Raw genomic sequence first — 22,956 nt, forward strand, 5'->3', positions numbered from 1 at the left:
GGGCTGAAGTTCCTCATTGAAGACCCCATGGCAAGATTAAATAAGATTTTTGACGAAACTGAATTCATGAATTCTTAACTGATTTATCCAAATTCATAATTTAAAAATGTTAAGTACAAGTCAAATCCTTTATGATAAATACACTACACTTCTACAAAATCCAATCTGTTTCACATTGAAACAATATGTATCTCAAAATCACTTCAGTGGTAGTTAACATGTCTTTGCCGTGGGGTCTCAAATTGTTATTTTGCTTAACAAATGTCAACTGGAAAATCAAAATAGACTGAAAAAATATTGTGTTTACATTATTTCGTTGAATTTATTTTATAATGTCTTTTATTTGCCTAAACATAAGGGGAATGGTGAATGTTTTGCAGAGCAAAAAGTGGCTACATAAACCAGCCATTGATAGACAATAAGCTCTGTAAATGCCTAGACTTCCGTATCCGCTTTTCAAAAATGTTTTCCCTCTCTGTTACAATAAATTTTAATTGTCTAAATTGTAAATTGTCTAACCAGTCTAATGTCATTCATGACCGCAAGTTACAGCTAGCGCTTAGATTAATTTTCTCTTAACTAAAGCTAACGTTCTGGTATGCATCATTATCTGGTATGGTCAAAAGAAAAATCTAGTCAAAATTCGTACATTTAGAATAAATATATAGATACAGGATGTCCGCTAGCAGATTCAACATTAAAAAATTAATAAAAATTCCAATAATTATATGTTAAATGTACTTTATTTTTTTGTAATAAAAAAAATGCGGATTTATGTTTTAAAAATAACATGACCCAGATGCTGCCCGTGCTGTCGCAAACACTCTTGCAATCGGGACCTCATATTAACGAAATCCCTCTCGCAGAGATCTGTTCTGCTAGCGGCAATCTGTAAGATATTTTCCTGCAGGGTACTTATTATTAAAAGAAAATTGCTTTACATGCTAGATTTAAGATAGTTTTATAAGAAAAAACTACGCGGGGTAAAATTAAGTGACCTTATAGTAGGGCCAATTTAATAGGTCACATTTGACATTCGTCGGTTTTAGCCTCATTGTGAGGTGACCTGCTTAAAACATCGATTAAAGTTAATGAATCGATTCGGACTTCAAACATAATATATGTGAATTGAATTCAGTTACTATGAAAAGGTACTTATAGGTACTGTAATTTTATTTTAAAAATCAAAAGTCAAATCCCTGTCCCATTATTATTTTCTATCGTAAATTTAAGGAACAAAATAAGATAAGTACATAATTTAATAAAACTATCAACATTCGATTTTTCTGGGTAACATCCCTAGTGTTTTAAAAGAAAAAGGATTCACTGATGCAATATTGTAACAACGTTAGGAACAGAAAAAGTTTATTATGTTTAGAATGGTTTATCGGTGAAAGTAAATCGCAAAATTACCTTCTTATTATTACAATAATAATCGTAACTGAAAAAAGTTAACCAATTGTGCAGTTCTTAATTCGAAAAAATAAATAATATTTTATTACCGTCCTTACAAGGTTATATTGTTGAATTTTGATGAATTATCAAATGTGACCTATTAAATTGGCCCTACTATAGGAGTCAGTTTTTGCCACCAAAGTGACTTATTAATTTTCCAGAAAAAATCTCCTCATCTTAGTCATTAATGCTATAGCGGTGTATGACAGAGCATGGGTTACGTTGAGACTATCATGCTGCTATAGCTCCGATATGAAAAAGTTATCCGATATTGCGCAATATTCTTCTAAAGTCAATGCTTCACAATTACAAAAACGTGGTCCAATAACATAAGCGCACCAAACAGCGGTCTTCGGGCTATTGAGAGACATTTAATGGACTTCTTGGGGGTTTTTCTAGCTTGAGTAGTATATATTATTATTATTATTATTACTGTGAATAATTTATGTAGCGCTATTTCGAGAAAATCACCACAAGGGCGCTGTACAATATCCCAACACGTCTTGCAGCTACATAGCGCATTGACGGTTGGGATTTAAATTCCTCGTTTCCAATTATAACTTAATTTAATAACAGATAACAGATAGGAGCAAGATTACATCATGTCTTGCAGCTACAGAACGCATAGACGTTATAAAACCTAGCCCCCTTTTACATGATTTAAAAATTTAATTTTGGTTTTTCTGATTATGTTTTCCAAATCGTTTACAAATAAGAGCTGGATGGTTGGAATTATTAAACCCTATTTATGAATTTTTAGTTTGAAGTAATTTGATAGTTTATGACAATGATTCGAATAAAAAAATAAACGTTAGCAGAGTAGTAAGTTAGTCAAGTGTTCATAATAAAAGGTAAACAATAAATAACTTAATATACGAGTATAAAGCACTGTTTTCACATATTATATTATTATTTGCAAAATGAAAGCGACTACCGATGTCCGAGGGGTCTGCCTGGTAACCGAAAACACATTAGCCACATCTTTCCGGTTTCTGGTAGATATTATGTTTATTGACGTATTTCGCAATGCAAAAATGTGCCTCCTTACCAAAAAAATTGTTGATCAAACGTGTCGGCGTAGAAAATCTTTTTAAAAGCTCTCTCGCAAAGATTAAGAAAAATTTTGTCTCTCACACGGTTTACGTTTTCAGACTCAAAACATAAGTTGAAGGTCCGGGTCGAGGTTCATTTTTGAGTGATCCTGTTCTTTAAAACTTCTGCACCCACGTTTATATAACCTGGTTCAACGGCCATCAATTAATCTTCAGATATCGAACATAGAATAAAAACGTTGCCTTGCCACATTGGTCGAATTCTTGTTCGCGAAATACGCCTCGACCGCGAAAGCCCCAATGGGCCCCTGTCCACGGACTCATAATTAAAAAGAAATCTGCAGCACTCCCGCGTCGAATGATATCCCTATCTCTCCACTGCCTCTACTATAACCAGAGAAAAAAAGATTTAATATTTCAAATCTGCCGGCGGACTCACTGTATATAAATAAATACCCATTATTATTTTCAAATTTTAGCTGTTTGATTCATTATTATTTATAATAGAAATGTACAAAAATCCACATGAACGGTAAAAAAAAAAAAAAAAACTGATCTTCGAAAGTCCAGAATACTGCCATTATTCGACGGCAGACAACTTTAAATTTAACTCTTCAAATACTATGCCAAAAAAATCCCTCTGCAAACGATTCTGTAACGTCATGTTACATCAAGGAAAAGACGAGATATTTTTTATGTTAATTTTATATTAATAGTTTTACGGACAAAGTCCATTTTAAACATGTATTACAACGTAAACAATAATATACAGTAACATAAAACTAGAAACGCAACAATAAAAAGAAAAAGCAAACACAAATAAGTATATTCGAAACACATTATGGGATCCAGGAGGGGTATTCTGAACGTAAAATGGCGCGTAGAGAACGCATTTTTAACGCGTATTGCGCACTAAATACACGCAAACGAAGCGATCGCTTTGCGCGCTATACCGTTCAAAATACTAGCCCAGGTTGATTATAGATATAAATGATTTATTGAATATTATACATATTTTTTTTAAATTTATTGGTTTACAACCAAAATTATTCAGATCCTGATACTCGCTAACAAATTTGATAATTCTAGGTAGAGATGCCTGGAAACCATAGTCTAATGATGCCCGAGGAACAGAATTTCATTATTTCTGAGTCTACGTGAAGGAACATTAAGAGGCGTTTGTTGGAGAATACATTTTAATAACATTTTTAAAAGACAGTTATTTAAAAAAACAGAGATATGCTGTTTAACAATCAATTTTTCATAATTCATAAAAATAATCATATTATAGTTTTTTTATTACTAAAAGTACGTCTTAATAATTTACCAAAAAAACGAAAGAGATATATCAAGCCTTAATCATATGCAGACCCACGTGCTAGGCAAAACTTAATTTAGTATATTGTAAAACTCCCTTGGCTCCTGGATCTTGGCTCCCTGTTGGAGTGTAATTTTCTTTTCAATGCCGATAAACTCCCTTGGCTCCCTGTTAGAGTGTTATTTTTTTTTCTATACCGATGACTTAAAAATATTTCGTAAAATTGAATCAACTGTTGACCATGCAAAGCTTCAAAAATATCTTGATTCCGTGAATGGTGTGAACTGAATGATATGCACCTAAATGTTCAAAAATGCTATAAAATAACGTTTACGAGAAAAATAACTCAAAGCTGTTTTACTTATAGCATTAATAATATTAATTTCAACTTAGTAAGCACAATCCGAGACCTTGAAATTATTTTTGACTCACGTTTAACTTTTTCCAATCATTTCGATATTGTTAAAGAGAAATCTTTAAAAATGTTGGGCTTCATGCACAAATATCCAAACCATTTTAAAAAGCAGCATCAATAATTTGTTTGTGTCTTGTCCGTAGCAATTTGGAATTCGGATGTATTGTTGGGTCACCTCATTATGTGATTTATAAAAATATAATTGAAACGGCAAAGAAAAAATGCCGTCGTTTGTCATTTAAGTGTAATATAGGTAGAATACTTAATAGTATGAAGAGCGCTTGAAGTATGGTAAAATTGAAAAGTTAGAAACTAGGAGACGAATTACAGATACGATGTACTTGTATGATATATAATTCACAATAATGTTGATTCAGTGTTTTGTGTTGAAAATTTGTCATTGCACGTTAACCCGTAGGCGTCTAAAATACCTGATACCTTTTACCTTTCAATTTTTACAAACAAAATGGCACATTTTAACCCTCTAGCAAGAACGTTAAGACTCTATAACAAAATAGAAAAAAAATCGTATTGATATTTATCATAATAGAGCAAATGATTATAAAAAAAAATTATAACTATGTTCCTTAAATCAAATGTCTTATCTTTATTTTAGTGTACGTAAATAATTTTAGTTTTTTTTTATAACTTCTTCTATGTTCTTATTTTCTAATTTCTTTTCTTTAAAAAAAATAGTTTCTTATTTTTAACTCAATGTTATTTCTTTAACTCAATCTCTTATCTCGTTCATAAAGAAATACAATTCAATAAAAAAAGGTTTTAATTAAAGTATTTCAATATTTTTTTTTTTAAGTATTACCGAAGGCATAATTTTAAGTAGGAATAAATGAAAATTTCACAAAAATGTATGTTACTTAAAATGCATATATTTCTTTGCAAAAACAAAAAAAAAATTGTTCATTACTAAGTTAAATTTATTATCTTTGAATTATTACAACAAATTTTAGTTCAATACATAGTCTTTATTGAAATTCCAGATACCTAAGTTTAGTCTAAATTTGAAATGGCGTAATCTTTCGGTCTTAAAGTAATTATATTTTAGTTACATAAAACTTTTAAGTGTATTTTTTAACAGAAACACCTTTAGAAAATGTTTTTATCTAATTTATGTTTTTTTTTATTATTGCGCGATTAAAAAAAGCATTCGTTTTAAAATGGCAAAATCGTATGATTTCCTAATTTTGCGTTCGTTCTACCAGACTACAGCCTAAGCTACAGACTAAGCTGAAAGCAGGATTTACATTTTTTCCTAGTCAAAGTACGTTTTATATTTTCACTAAATAAAACGATGGTTTTAATTTTAACAGAATTTTAAGATTTTTTTTTCAATATTATATTTTTTGACCAACACTGTTTTCCTTGCAGACGCGAATTTGTTGACAACGATTTGTATGTATTGTACGTGATGTATAATTAACGTGACTATTGCTCACTTCAAAACGGGACATTTAATAATAATTTATTATTAGATTTGTTAGGTTTGTTCTAATTTTTTTCTAGATAAAAAATTTCAGATAAGAATTTTCGGCAGGATTTTTTAAAATGTAATTTTTTTAAGAGCTGCGTTTTTTTTACAACTTATTAGTAAAAAAAATTACCCTTTTTTTAGTAGAATTAGTGCCGGGCAGACATGAAAAAAAACCATTTACATAATATGTTTCTAATCATCAATGTAAAAGTGTTTGAACTATTCAAAAACATTTTGTGTGCCATCCTATTAATTTGTTCTCATATTGTAAAAAATACCAAGAGACAAATGAAAAAATAAGTTATTCAGATTAAACATTAAATATTTGAAAAATAGGTTTTTTTATTTCTTTTTGGGGACAAAATGATAATTTACCAATAGGATATCTAAAAACTAAACGATTCCATTTAAAACGGGGCATGTTATGGTCACATTATGAATAACGTAAAAGGTAGTTAGTGGGTATTACAATGGTAAATATTGTAGTACAAACGGACTTAGTATGTTGCTAGCAACAGGAAAGAATCAACCAGTACACGTTTATTATCCACCGTTAGTTTCTTGTCTTTCGGGGGGAAAAGAGAAACAAGCCATTGAATGCATTAATATAACATAAGGTGTTACAGTGTGATATAATTAGTCATTTGTCATTTTAAATTCATTCTTCAGTTGAGTTCCAAAGTTCCACCTGGAAAAGGCTGAAAAAAGAAACTCGTCATAAGGTGATTACATTTTTAATATGAAATTAATAAAAATCCTAAAACGCTCAGTTATTTTGGTCACAATTAAAAACCCTTTTTTTATTTTATGTGCAATTTAAGTTTGTCAACATTTTTAAATATTATTTTTTATAAATAATGATGTTTGATTTTATTGGCAAATTATAAAATTTTCGACACGGCTTTTATTAAAATAATGTTTTACTTTGTGAATATTAAATATTTTCAGGTTTTTTTCTTTGGATTCCCAACCTCTGATAATTTCATGGTTTAATAATAATCCTAGTTTTATAACCATTTAAAGCAATAAAATATTATATTCACTTTATTGCACCTAGATAATATTTCGGAAGACCGTAGGCGTATTTCAAAAAGAAAATATTTTTTGATTGTAAGAGATTTGAGTTGGAAACTTCATGATTAAATATTATTGATTGAAACCGGTTCTCAGTTAATTCATGTAAATAAAGTATTTATCCTTGTTCTTTATATGTTTTGTTTATTAATTAATCACACAATACAAAGTCTATTACAAAGTCTAATACAAATTAATTATATTCCCAGGAGTTACTACAGCTTAATTGGGGACTTAGGTAATACTAAAAAATTGTCTTAAGAAGGCATAGTATTTTGGCGAAACTAGTTGGTTGTTAAATTAAAAAAATAAAGTTATTTAATTGTAAAATATTGGGTATTAAATTTCTCTGAAATACCTACTACGTAAGGGTTTATAAATTGATTTGAAATAAAATTAAATAAAAAGTTACATATTATGAATCGAATACAATGAGCAAAAGTGTTTAAAAAAAAGGTTAAAGACAAATTTGCGTTCGTATGATTTACTTACCTAAATATTTCAATTTTGGGATTTATTCTCAACGAGTTGTAATTAATTACTACAAAATGGGAGCCAAGTTGCGGTAGAGCGGGGTGCGAACCTCGGACCTCCGATCCGTGAGACCGCGACACTAGCCACGGGACCACAGCCCTAAACATTGATACTATTATTTTTACAAAACATTTACTGTTTGATGCATAAAACGGTATCCCAAAATAAACTTTTTATGGTGTCGGCAGTTGCCCGGGTTACCTGTCGCCATATTTTGGAATGAAGGCAGCCACTCCCGTAAATAATAGCCCAAGGCCGGCCCTGTTATTGCACGGGCCCAGTGTCATTGTCCAGAGCCGGCGCACCCGTTGTTCATGGCTGCCATTGAGGGCCACACAAAGGAAGCACGGGCGCCAAAATGAATTCATCGCGATGCTGTAGTGCGATCTGATCTCGGCGATTTATTGGCTGATACGAGCTGATTGCATTTTACACTAGGGACTAGCAGAGGCGAGAGATCACCGGACAGGTACTTCATCATCGTTACCCAGTGCGTAGGGCGCTGCTGTGGTTCACTGGTACACCGACTTACTGCAGCTTGTATCGATTATGTATCAGGTACATGACAGCAAGATTTATTTATCCGTTTTATAATGTACATAGGTTCATTGTTCCAGGTCTCGACTAGCCAGGAATTTCCTGTTTTGGCAGGACCTTATTTTGTTACATGTGTTTTTTTCCTTATTAAATATTGCTTAAACGATTTAAAACAATAATAATATTAAAAAAACATAATAAAACAGAAAACTTTTTAATAATAATAAAAATTGAAGCATAAATATTAATTACAAAACATACATATTGGTATTACTATTTTCATTTGCATTAATGTAAATACTAATGGCGATAAAAAATTTTAAAAATTGAAAAAACTATCATAACTAAAATTATATTAGAAACAGACGATAGTCGAAGAAAGAATTTTCAGGATATAAAAGGGTCTAAATTTTATTCACCTGCTCCACTATCTCCTTATATGCATTGCAACTGACAGACGCCTTTATGTCGGGGTCCAGCATAATTAAAAAAAAATTAAAAAGTAAATAAATCATATGATTTTGCCATTTTAAAATTGCGATTAATGAAGAACCGTTTAAAAATTAAGTAAATGTACATTAAGTAGATAGAAACAATTGTTTTCTAAGGTATTTCTGATAAAAAAATGTGCTCATATAACTAAAATATTGTTATTTTTCGACCGCCAGATTATGCCTCTTGAAATTTAGGCCACGCGGATACACAAAGACGAAGTATTTAATTAAAATTTGTGATAAATATTTGAGCTTATTAAATATCATAATTTGAATTTGAAATTAAATGAAAACAATTGAATAAAAAAGTGATGTAAGAAAATCATAAATTATTGTTTTTGAAAAGAAATACAAGCATTTTAACAATGTTTGATTATGTCCAAATGCTTGCAGACTGGCTGGATTTCCTCCCTAGGGAGTTGTTCATATTTAAATTTATTTCAACAGAGAGGGAAAAAGTTTTCGAGAAGAAATTTGGAAGTCTAGGCATTTACAGGGCTTATGACCTGTCATTGGCTGGTTTAAGTGGCCACTTTACACACTGTGTAACATTCACCATTCTGCCCATGTTTGAACATCCACATTTCCTCAACTCTTCCATCTGTTGACTTTTGTGAAGTGAAAGAGCTGAAACTGAACGTTACACAGTGTGTAAAGTGGCCACTTAAACCAGCCAATGACAGGTCATAAGCCCTGTAAATGCCTAGACTTCCAAATTTCTTCTCGAAAACTTTTTCCCTCTCTGTTGAAATAAATTTAAAAAAACAAGCATTTTAAATCACTAAAATTTTGTGGTATGTTTTGTAAGTTCTTGGTTAAATTATACCTTCATGTTTTTTTCATAATTCCTATTGTACCTACCAAAATTTACTAAAAATTCCAAAGAGCGTAAATTAAAGTACATAAATAGTATTTTGGTTACATGAGACAATTAATAATATTTTTTATCAGAAATATTGCCTTGGAAAAAAATCGTTTTTACCTAACGTTGATTTTTTAAAGCGCGATTTTGAAAGAACGGAGTTACAAAATGTAAAAATTGAATGATTTCCTTACCTTTTATCAAACTAGCTGATACAGCCTTATACCAGCCTGTGAACGGACCGAAAGATCTATGAATATCTAGACGTATGAATTAGCTTTAAAAAATACTTTTTGTCTCTGTTGAGATACATGTCTTATTTATTTATTTTCGTTTTGCCTAAACTGCGCCCATCTATTTGTGATATATTATATCGAAAACTGTTTTGTAAACCGAACCGCCATAGCACATATTTTATTCACAATCAACTTCACTATAGCCATCTAGCGAGTAAATTTGCTACCACGTTTTTGCACAACGGCGAATTTTATAGTTCGCTTTACGACAGCTGCTCGGCGATTTTAGCTGTCGGCGGCTCGGCGCGCCGCAGACGGAAGAGGTATTTTCCCGTGCATTAAAATATTCGCAACCGCGAGCCTGCGGGTACCGAACGTAACTTGTGATTTTGATTCTTCCCCGATCCGCCAGATGCTACCCGAATGCAAATACCCGATTTAATATTTATTGGGGGTGTATTTATTTCTTGCCGTACTCCTGCGAGTCAGATAACATAGTGGGAGCAAGAGGAGAGAGGAAGAACACGTATAAATACGCGGAATTCGGAAGTAGGTAGCTAGTTTATGTATCTGAGTAAATGGAAGGGTTGCGGTGAGTAGGTCTTACGTCTTACGTATGTATGTCCGACAGAAGACGGGCTTTTTATCCCTCACAGTTATGATAAATGAGTCTTTTTTGAATAATTGTCCTTTTGTAAACTGAAAAATGTTTTACAAAATATAAGACCGATACCCCGCCGGTTATGTATGAATATGTTGCTTTTTCATAATAACGATACAAATAACAATTATTTTTATTTCAGTAAAATGGCTAAATGGTACAGAGCCAATACTACTATATAAAAATAAAAACAGATTTAATTTCCATACAATAATGTAAAGATAACTGATATGATATGTAAAATATATAATAAACATTAAAAAAAATAAAAACTTCCTGAAAAATTAAAACTAAAATTTTCAAATTTTCGTAGACAAGAACTTGATTCAACCCTCCAAGGATCTGTTAATATTAACATATTACAACAGAGATTAAGAACATTTCAGAGAAGGTAATATAGAAGTCTAGGCATCTACAGGGCTTATGACCTGTCATTGGCTGGTTTAGGTGGCCCCTTATACGCAGAATGGGGAATGTTACACAATGTATAAAATGGCCATTTAAACCAGCCAATGACAGGTTATAAGTCTTGTAAATCCCTTCTCTAAAATGTTCTCCATTTCTGTTGTAGTATGTTAATAAAATACAAAACAAAAATGTTTATAAATAATCAACTCGTAAGCAAAGAAAGAAAAAAAAAGACAACAATCGAATTAATTTTTGCATAAATGAGATCAAATAAAATGAATCATTTTATAATATGTTATGTTATAATGGCGCCTCAGCATAAAACTGCTGGTTCAAAATCAAAATCTAATATTTTTTTATTAGGTGCCTCATTTTCCACAAAATGATGAAATATACTCTGCCAAAATCGATCCATAAAAATACATTTGAATAATTACTTAATAAAGTTTTTTTGCTATTTTAATCAAAAAGCAAATCCCTGTTTTAATTTTTTATTAATACAAAAATATTGAAAACCAGTTTTAAGATTTGATACTAACCATTTGTTATGAATTGGTATGTAATAAGACTTGAAAGCTATTTTTTGTTTGACAAATAGAAAGCATTTGAGATTTACTTTAGGTCATGTAAATTAAAAACTTGTTAAAGATCCATTCTAGTTTGGCAAATATATTAATTTCCATTTTCAGAATTTATTCGATTTACATTTTTTTTTGTATTTTTTACAAACGTAGCTCTAAAATTTCAACTCATTCTGTTTTTGTCGAAGAATAAAACATGTAAAAAAACACATGGATGCAAAACGAAAAATAAAAATAAAAGTAGTATTTTTTTATTTATGTTCAACCAAAAACTGTTTTATTTTGAAAGCTTTTCTGATGAATTTTTTACAAGTTTTTAAGGTGAAAAAAATATTGTAAACATCGAGTTTTTATTTTACAATTTTAAAAGTTGTTCAAATGAAAATGCGTCATTTTTCTTCAGTATTTTATTATCACACGCACTTAAGTGTCCTAAAACACCTCGGTTAATGTATTTCTACAGTAAAGACAGTCATAAAAAAAACTAAATAATTAGCTTACTTTTCAATAGATAAAACTTACCGAAAAGGAAATGTGTTGTCGCTCTGAGAAATTATTATGTCTAAATATTTTGTAGTTTAAATTAAGTTTAATGTTCTTTTGAAAATATTTTGCATATCTTTAAGAATTTTTTTATGCACCAATCCAAAAGGGGTCATTTAACAACCTGTCCATTATAAATAAATAAAAAAATGAAAAAAGAATAAATACAAATTTAGTAAAAATTACAAAAGCCATTTATTTCGGCATTTAAATTAGAAAGAAGCAGACAGTTATTTCAAAAATTTCAAAAGTATCTTTATGTTTTGCCTAGTATGTAAAATAATTCCGATAAATATCAACCCCTTTTATAAAGGTTTCAGCTTTTTTACTTTATAAAATCTTAAGACAGATGAATTGAAAAAAAGGTTTGTTTCATAATAATATAAACAAGATATATATATATATATACAAATAAAATAATATAATCTCATAATATAAGCAGAATTATGAATATTACTATATGTAATGTGATCGCTTAAATCTCCTCGGAAAAACTTCCATATTATAATTTACATTTCTGCCACATATGTGTTTACAAATAAGTTCTTAGAAAGTAAAAAGTGCATTGTTTTAAGTAATAAATAAAGTTTACTGAAATAAATATTAAAGTTTTATTTTCTGTAACTGATAAAAAAAATTAATTTAAAATGATCTATTCACTAACTCTTTAACTTTACGTGAATCAAAATATTCAACCAAATTAGCACTATTTTTGCTCCACAATAGGCCAGGAGGCCTAATTACAGCGGTGAATTATTGCATAAAACACCCAGGCTTATGAAAAATCACATTTTATGTTAATGTTCTCATTCGGAATCGAACTCTGAACTTTCAGTGCGTAGGTCAAGTATCTTAGCAATTAAACCATAAAGGTCGCCTCACGAAGGGCAGTTACATAGTCTGTAAAGTGACATAAACCAGTCAAAGACAAAACTTAAGCCCGTAAATACCTAGACGTCCATAATTTCTCCTCAAAAACATTATCTTTCTCTCCTTCCCCAAAAATTACTAACCATATTGTAATTTCGTGTTTTAATATTTTTTTGGCGCAATGTATTTTATTTATTATATCAGGTATTTTGTCCCGAATTTTCTTATCATAAAGACTATTAAACACATATCGTTCAGATCTACATTACACAGTAAAATTAGGGCGGATTTATATTTATCTTTTTTTTGTCATTTATTTATTCGCTACCTAAAGGCAAAAATCCTGTAAAATAAAATCAAATGAAGATTATTCGGCCTCATTGTTTACAGATTAGCGCGTTTGCCTGCCTTAAAATGAATGTAAATATATATATATTAAATTCAAATCAATCCACCCTACGTATTTTTATCGTGCCGTGTGGATTTTTACGATCGTCCGTAATGGACCTCAGAGTTGAGTCAGTAAAACCTTCCTATCAAAATAAGTTGTCTTGCATGAATTTAAAACTGAATAATTGAAGATCTGAGGATCAGAGCTAGTGTACCTAGGTATCAAAGGCTTACCAGCAAAAAAAAGTAAACTCTCGTTGGATTTACTTTTCTGAACATAAATTCCTAGAAATATATCCCAACTGAATCGGAGTCTCTGTGTCCATGCGGGTGAAAAATACAGTTATGTATGTGAAATAGAACAAGAACCTTGAACGAGTGTTTTCTACACGATAACTGCTCTCAGGTAAAATATTTGGAATTGGGAAATCGAGTGGGGATAAGTTCGCCTCTTTGTGTAGTGTATGACGCGTTCGAGAGATTCTGACACCGATTCCTGGCAGCATGGACGTGAATGATGAATTTTTTTTAATTGACAGGCGCCTTGGCGCAGTTGGTAGGACGGCCAACTGTGAAACTGGCGTCGTGGTTGCGGTGTATTTTTCATTACTTGCTTACATATGCCCTTTATCCCGCCTGCTGACAAGCCTCTAAATAGAGGCTTAAAAAAAAAAAGTTTTTTTAACTGCAAATTTTTTTTGCTCCTGGACTGGCGTGAAAGGCTGATCAGCTTACCTCGATGTGAAAATTCGCTCCCGCTTATAGAGTCGCCCAAAAATATTCAATGATTATCAATCACGAAGTTAGCGACAGCAAAACCTTTGGTACTCAGTTCGAGTGTTGCAAGCGCAAACCGAAACCGTTCGCTACACGTTTGTTGTCAAACCTAAAGCCGAACCAAAAATTTGAAACGCTATTGTTCTATGCAGTAGAGCGAAAGGGCTTTTCTTGCGAATTATTTCTCTGAAGATACATTTCACGTGCAAGCACATTAAAGGGAATATTTTGAATTTTTGCGATTCCTTCCAAATCTATTTTCTTTGTTTTTCAAACAAAAAACTAAGCCAATATAGGTAGAACGTCTTTATTAGTGACCGATCAAAGTTTCGGTTTCCGCCAGTGTCGTCCAATAAAACTAGTGTCGGCCGCGGTTTCGGTTTCGCCTCAGTCGAAACCTGCAGTCGGGATGTGTCGGATTGCGTTATTTTTTATGGAAGTCTCCCAAATATAAATTACATTACTGTCCATATTAATATAAAAAATAGGACAATTAGAGATATTGAATTGTTGTTCAGTAAAATAATTAGTTATTGACATTGTCTAACATAAAAAATAAAAACTATACTGATTTTGTGATTTGGCGACTACAATTAGTAGTTCTGAGATCTTCCATATTAACATTTTTGTAATTCCTTTATAGTTAAATAGTTAAAGTTCCTATAGCTTACATTGAAGAACTGTTACATATTAGTTAAATGTAAAATATAATAACGAACCAAAAAATGCTAAAAATTAACAAATTTACTGATTAATTTACGCCTTTAATTTACTAACAATTATTTAAATGAATTCGTAAGGCTTAACAATAAAAACGCTTAATTTTTTCGCCTTTTTTATGTGACTTTTAACTTACTAAACTTTTAAAAAAATATATTAAAAATACAACAGGAATGGAGAACGTTTTAGAGAAGGGAATATATAAGTGTCGGCATTTACAGGGCTTATGACCGGTCATTGACTGGTTTAAGTATCGAGTTGTGGTCCCGTGACTAGTGTTGCGGACTCACGGATCAGAGGTCCGAGGTTTAAACCCCACTCGACTTCAACTTGATTTCCATTTTCTAATAGTGAGTTATTTATAATTCGTTTAAAATGGCCACCAGAATTGAAATATTTGGGTCAATCATAAGAACGCTTATATTCACCATTTTGCCTATATTTGAACATTCATATTTCTTCAAATCTTCCATCTGTTGATTCTATTGAAGTTAAAGAACAGAAACCTTTATTGTTGTAAAGAGATTCATATGTTCGAATTATTTCACATACTAGGCAACGCCTGAAAACATACTTAAGTAAGTTTCGGTTCTGGCCGAAACTAGAACTGAAGCTGAAATTCGGTTTCGGGTGAAAATCTTGTTTCGGTCGGTCGTTAATTATTACCCAATATTTAGTTACGTAAAATCTCAAAGGATGTAAGGTTTTCCTGACAAAACATCCCAAGTTATATAATTTGAAATAATATGACGTGATTATATAATAAGAAGAATTGCATAATCACGTCAGGCACATGCAAAGCCACAAATCTGAAATTGTCGCAAAAATGAGTACCAAAATAATGTTTTTTTGTTGTATTTTTATTTGTCATGTTGTTTTAAACATTATTATTTTCTCGTATTTTGTTTTTGTCCTTTCTAAGTCTGAACAATAAGATATGTGTACATAAATCTACAAACATATAGTTTACTTATACCTAAATGATTTTTTTGTCAAAACCTCTTTGGAATATTACTTGTATAAAATATTTAAATACGAAGGGTAATGCAGCTATAAATCAAATACCCATGGCAGAAAATATCTCAAAATTTATTCACTTGTTTATTAATTCAATTAATAATTTAATAAACACCAACTAATTTTAATTAAAATAACACATTATGACACAAGTACATAGCTAATAATTATTTTTATGATCCAGCTCGCTAGATAAATCTGTGTTCAGTCGGAACATTGTACATACGCAATCGTTCAAGTTGTATACATATTTTATACATTTATAAAATATTATTTGGAAACATAAACACAAAAGAACATAAAATTTTTAATAAAAATGCAGATGAGCAATTAAATAATGTAATTGATTATCATTGTTTTTATCTGTGACAAGTAATTTACGAGCTTTTGCAAAATCCTAACATTCGCACGAACCTGACGAAATATTTTTTTCGTACGTAACTAAAAAATTTTTTTTTTCGTACTCAACTAAAAAAATATATATATTCTTCAGAAAATAAAACCAAAAAAATGTCCAATTGTATTTGTAATCAATAGCAACTAATTACTTGGAAAAAATGTTGATGTTCCCGTATACTTAATTATCCGAAATAAATTATAATTGAAACAAATCACCCCCCGTCTTGTTACGATATATTTTTATAACATTACGTTTTGTTAATTTATTTTTTTTATTTATTGAAAATATTTTGTAAAAAGATACATTTTTAAAATATACATTTTACATATCTCGTAAGGAAAAAATGAAAAATAAAAACATTTTATCATTTTTTGTATCAGCCAGACGAAAAGTCGAAATCCGACGCTGCCCAAACACTACGTTCGGAGATCATGCTTTTGCCATTGCCGGCCTCTCTGCCTGAAACCAATGAGGAACTTAGCCCTACGAGAAATTTAATACAATAAATATTTTCTAACGCGCTGTAAAAATTAGAGCATTAAATTATACGGCAAAAAATAAAATTGAAAATGTACAAAAAAATATACATATTTTTATAAAGACAAACTATTTTGAGCGACGTCACTAGATTTACTTATCGTCAACGGACCAATCGGCAGAACTGACCGAGAAAAAGCGGACGTCACGCGTGGAGTAATTTCAAAAATGCAAAACTTTAAAAAATCATAGCGCAGGTTATACGATACATAATTTTTTTTTTTACTTAGTTTAATAGTCTTTTATCAAATAAAATCACTGAACTTCCTCATCCCCTCCACAGTAGCGAATCATCGACAGTCTAATCACTTCAGATCTCAACTATAATCTCAAGTTTATTATACCCTCAATTCTGGATTTAAAATCAGAAAATAAATATGCAATGTTATCTTAGTTAACCCCTGAGGCAGTTTTTCACAAAATGGCGCTATATAAATCATAAATATTATTATAATTAAGATGAGCAGTATTACGTTTCAGGCGTCAGTCCAGGGACTATGAAATATTTTACTATGAAAGTGTTAAAAAATACCAATCAATAACAAAATTTACTTATTTATGAATTTGTAATCTTCTCGCCGCTGCCTTTCATTCAGGCCTGTAATAAAAATTACATGAAATTAATTAAAAATTCCCGTAAGCCGTTGGCCTTTATCCCGAAACATCTTTAAAAATAAAAGTTTAAATTAACTTCTTCAAACTGCAGTTTAAAATTTAAACATCGATATACCCACCTACTTTTAAATTGTATTTAGTGAGCGGTGAACAGAGAACAGCCGCGTGTGAGTGCGCGTGGAACGAAGAGGAAAGTAGGGATGTGTTTGTAAGGATTTCTGGAGGAGACCTAACAAATATTTAATAACCCTCTCGTTCACAGGACGACAGACAACAGAATACGGGACTCCGCAAAGAATATTTTATACTGCAAATGTCCACATTCAAATTCTCCTCCGCGCGAATCGGCCCGAATTTTAAGTATTCATACGCGATAAAAATATAATTAATCATAAATACTTTTAATTCAATATTTTGCACTTGTTTGATTTTTTTTGACAGGTACTGAATAGAGGATAGAACGCATACAGATCTCGCTTCCTCTACATTCACACATCTTCTCATGCACGCGCGCCGATTATTCTGACTTTTAACATGTCCCTTTTCAAGTATTTGTAGGATTTGATCATGCCATGTCTTTTTCGGTCTTCTTCTATTTCTGCGCCCATCAACATTCGCATCGCAAATATTTTTAGCCGTTCTTTCGCTGTCCATTCGCTCTACATGTCCAAACCAACGCAGAGCTCCTTTCTTGATTTAGTCGATAATTCTTATCTCAGCATTGCATAATGTACGGATGTCGACATTTGTGCATCTATCGTACATATTTTTACCACACATTCGACTGATTTAACAATGAAAAAACATGAATTAAATAATAATACAAAAAAACAGAATTAAAATATTTTAATAAAGCTTTTAGCTCTTTTTATTATTTACCCTTATCCACACTAAATGCATAGGTGTAAATAGTGCAAAGCATCGCGCATTGATGCTCTAATCACAGGGGATCTCAAACACTTTTTGTTACATGAAAGAAGTGTAACTAACCTTACGCTTCAGTAGCTTTCTATAATTTATTCTCAAAAAAATGTCCGTCTCTATTAAGATATCCTCGTATTCTTACTTTGTTTATTGAACGTGGTCTACTATTTTTTTACGTTTTAAATACGCCTAAGTATTTTCGTCAAAAACGAAATTGATGAACAATTTGTTTTAACATACGAAGTTCACAAGAAGGTCAATTCAGTTTACCTATGTGCTAAATCTTATTTCCTCCGAATATCCCACAAACGGATAAAAATAATGTGCTATGTACTATGTACCGTAATATAAAAACATGGCTACCGTAGCACACATAGCACACTGTCCGTATTTAGTCCTTTGAAAAGGCCCTTAAACTATGGTGCGTCAGAATGCAAGCAAACTGTCCATATATTTGACTAAATTACTAACTAACTACACCTCGTTTCTTCGAAGGGATAACAGAACAGAAATAATAGAATGCTTTTCTTTACCGTTTCTTTTAAAAACATGTTTTTTATTCAAACATAGTTCTAGACTTTTTTTAAAAAAAGGGATGAGGCTTATATTTACTGCAATAGGTTTGTTCTTTATAACTGATCTAACTATTGTGTGAGGATCTGGCGGAATAGTCGGATGTGGCCTCGTTAAGGAGCTTCTCCGCATTAGCTTATTGAAAAGAAAACCACAGAAAACTAACTCGGGAGAAGTCGGACTACTGACAGACATCAACAGACGTTCCGTTACATTTTGACAGTGTTCGGCATTTGTGTCCTATTTTTATTTATACCAATCTTGAGCGCTTGCAAGTTTCCTTAATATTTTTAGTACTTTCTACCTAGATTCTTTAGCCATGTATTAATCAATATAGCTTAACAATCTAAAATCTGAATTACATTTGAAAGTTGTAAAAACTATTTAAAATAAGACAATTATTTAAAAATTGAAGTTTATTTTTTTTACTTCTCATAGTTTAGAAGTCATTGCTATGTATATTTTAAACATACATACGTTAGGTTTCAAAGACTTTTCATTTTATTAGTATGGGAAATAAATACCAGATGCAAAAACGTTTTAAAATGCATTGTATTAAATAAAAAATAGCAATATTAATGATAACATACACAAATGTAATAGTATTACGTCACAAGCCAGTTGGCATTTGACCTTCGAGATTCATTTGAGAGTCGAACTGTCAAAAGGCGAATGCTGTTTCAAGCAGGATTACGGATTGCAGTCCAGCGGAAAAAAATAGACGCCATAAAGGAGATTACCAGCAATTAGAAAACAAAAACCTAAGTTTATTATTTGATTTGTTATGGGAAAAATAAAACCGCAATGTTAGTGTTCATTTAAACATACGAGACATGTTCAGAGAGAAAGTACTATGCAATAAATTTTTATATTTTTTTTTAGAAAAAATGTTTGTGAAAATAAACACAGGATATTGTTGATACACTTATCCTGTGTTTTTTCAATATTTTTCCACATTATCGCCATCTCGTTTATAAATGTGGTGAGTCATGGCACAAGCTTTATTATGCCCTCCTCGAAGGTCTCCCACCAGCTCCTTCCCCACCTTTAGAACCGCTTTCTGCACCTGACCGTTGCCTAAAAATTTAATTCCTTGACGAAGATGAAAATATGATAATCTGAAGGTGCCAAGACAAGGGAATGCGGGGGTTATCAAAACATCCTAACCAAATGAGTCCAAGTGCGTTTTGGTGGCTAAGGCTGTGTGAGGACGGCCGTTGTCGTGCAACAAGCTCACTTCTGTCATCAGCTTCCCCTCCTTTTGTTTTGAATGCCCTTTTTTTTTTTTTAGATTCTCACAATATTGTTGTGCATTGATGGTGTGTCCTTGAGGCAGAAATATGACCACAATGATGTTCTTTCGGTCCCAAAACACTGAGGCCATAATTTTTTTGCCCGAATTTGTGGTTTTTAATTTTTCGGTAGATGAGGAATTAGTGTGACGCCACTATTACGACTGTGTTTTCGACTCACCTCCATTCCTCCCGGTCCTAAGTTAAGCTGAAAGCAGTATTTTTTTTTCATTGAGGACCCGTTAAGAGGAAACGCGGTCTGCCTTTTTTTCATACAAACGTATACCGTATTTCTACCCATGATTATGGCACAAGAGCAATGTTTTTTTGCACACAATAAATATTTAAATACGAGTACCATTAGCATGTCCTCATAGTTTTTATGATAAATTGATTTTTATGGGAGCTAGGACTACTCAAAACCCCTAAAAATGACCGGTTTTAACTGCCGCCTTCAGACGTACGGTATACAAATATGATGAATATTTTTGAATAACGCAAAAAAAAAACAAAAATTTTTTTTTCTTAAAAAAAAAAGGAAGGCGGTTCAGTTTTCGGGTGCGGAAATCTGGAATACGAGGCCTACATTTTGTTGATTTTAGTTAGGCATAATCAATCCGACGTTCAGTTATCTTTTTCGCACAGTATCGAGGAGGCGTCTGCGAGAGTGACAGACAAACTATGCTCAAATACCTATTCATCAAAATGCTCTGACACCGCATGCCCTCTTAATTCCTTTATTTGGTCGGTGCATCTTGTACAGACCCGGTTAGTCGTTTACCCTTATCTGTTTCTTTTATTACCAGCTTTTCAGTCTCACCTCGTTTTTTTATTGTTTTAATAGTTCCTGGGGGATATAGACCTATTTTGTAAATCTATTAAATGAATAAATAAAAGGATGTTGGACCGAAGTAACGTTCTACTATATTTTTTTTATTATTGTAACGCAAGAATGTTTGTGTAAATAAAAATAGTCAAGCACAAGCTTTTTACTAGCATTTTTTTTAAGATGCATGGCTCTTTCCAACTACTAGATAGATTTTTTCTTGAAAATCTGATTATTACAACAGAGATGGAAAACATTTTGGAGAAGGGAATATTTATGCATGTGTATTTGCAGGCCTAATGACCTGTTATTGACAGGTTTAAGTGGCCACTTTACACCCTATTCTCCCTATGTTGAACGTCAATATTTTTTCAATTCTTCAAACTCTTGATTTTTGTGAAGTTAAAAAGCTGAAACCTTTATCAACGCGAGTGAGATTCATCTGGCTGACTTATTTTACAAACATGATAGACAACGCCAGAAAACTGTTTTCAATTTTTATACTCCTTAGACTAGTTGGTTTAATCAACGATTTTTAAGTTTGTTTCCTAGTAGAAGAAACAAAAAATTAGTCGGCATCGTGATGTACAGGTCAGCGCGTTTGCCTACTATGCAAGAGGTCATGGGTTTGATTCCCGACATGGTTGATATGAAATATTTATTTCAAAGGGTGTTTTTTCAATAGAATATTCCATAGTCCCTAGACTGGCGCCTAAAGCGTAAAACCTTTATGTTACAAAATAATTGGGATACAAATGCAGTGCTCTATGCACCATGAGGTGCGGAAAGGAATGATGATGAAGATTAAATAATTCAATAAGATAATTCTCACCCGCATCAATAAAGGTTTCAGCTCTGAAACTTATCGAATATTAACAGATGGAAGAATTAATGGAATATGGACGTTTAAACGTACAAAAAATAGTTAATCATACATAGAGTGAAAAGCGGCAAATAAAACCACCATATGCCATGTCACAGCCCTGTAAATGCCTTGACTTCCATATTCCCTTATTTAAAATGTTATCCATGCATGTTGTAAGATGTCAATCTTAGTTGGTTTTTGTAGATGCTTAATTAATTAACCTACATATGTACATTGTAATTGGTAGTAGTGCTGTATTGCACATTTGAATAAATGAATTATATGTATAGCAATAAAAATAACTACATATTTATAGTTTCTGAGTAAAAACTTAATAACGCCTATTTATGAAATGCATGCATAGCACCTATTTTCCAATACTTATGCGAATCGTGACCCACAGGGGCCCAAAAACAGCTAAATATTTAATTTTGAGAATAAAGGCCTATGGGGTGAAACTCAGTCATTGTATAGAAAAATTCTGGAAAACTGTTTTTTTTTATTATTGAAAGCATGCGTCGATATTTTTAGATGATGATTAAGTATAGTTTGAGAAATAACGGTATGAAAGATATAACATAAGGACAAACCGAACTTCCATACTAAGGCTAACGCGCGGTAAATTCATATTTTAGGAAACTTCGTATTGGTTAATAATGCTCGGAAATTTTATGCAGCGGAGAATTTGAATTTGAAATAGCCGTTGGATGAAAATTCAAAAAGCAAACAAATATGTTCGATAGAGTTAGCAGCATTCAACCGATAAATAAGATTCTCTTTGTTCTGTCTCTGAAAATATAAAAAACTAGCTGACCCGACAGACGTTGTCCTGCCCGAACGTTGGTTTTCCTTGGAAAAATACCTTTTATCGATAAGCACCTAGGTACTTGATTGTGATTATATTCCAAAACTAAAAATTGTTAATATTCAAATATTGAATTCAATAGATACACAAAATAAATATTGTTTCAAATATGGCATATTTTTGCAAACGTCAAACTCCGGTCCTCTCACCAATAGAGGAGTGTACTTATGTAGGAATACGATTTTTTTTTAATTATTGAATTTAATATTACTTTGGTATTACCTAAAATCTAGTAAAGTGAAATAAATAGGTATGAATTATAAAGAATTTAAGAAAATAATGTAATTGTGATCCACAAAAAACAAATGAAGTTTGTAAACAAAAACAACATCTTTCCATTTTTTTGTAAATGCATTCTCCACAAATGCAACCTTGGTAGATCGATGAATAAAACATTTATGTTCCTTACTTCTTTTTTACATATAAGATTGACGATTTTAATTTCTACGAACACGAACAGCCCAAAGATCTATATTTCTCTGAAAACCGCACGTAAATCGGTTAAGCCTTTTAGTAGGAGTTTAGTGACATCACACGTACAGAAATACAATATATATATAAAGTTAAATAAAAACTCAATAGACATTTCAACAAACCTTAAGAGGAAAGGCGGTCTGACTTTTCTA

General features: G+C 31.6%; 1 long non-coding RNA gene across 1 annotated transcript; it reads right to left on the bottom strand.

Annotated features, from left to right (window-relative positions):
- Nucleotides 1-19,889: 19,889 nt before the first annotated feature.
- On the bottom strand, nt 19,890-22,742 carry LOC148279108 (uncharacterized). The gene is made up of 2 exons (XR_015822982.1): nt 21,463-22,742; nt 19,890-21,017 (listed from the first exon to the last, which is right to left on the bottom strand). It is a non-coding gene; the product is annotated as an uncharacterized LOC148279108 (long non-coding RNA).
- Between the last annotated feature and the right edge of the window lie 214 nt (nt 22,743-22,956).

Source organism: Micrasema longulum, unplaced genomic scaffold (assembly GCF_059751315.1).
Source record: "Micrasema longulum isolate JH-2025_06_02 unplaced genomic scaffold, ASM5975131v1 h1tg000765l, whole genome shotgun sequence".
Classification (NCBI taxonomy): domain Eukaryota; kingdom Metazoa; phylum Arthropoda; class Insecta; order Trichoptera; family Brachycentridae; genus Micrasema; species Micrasema longulum.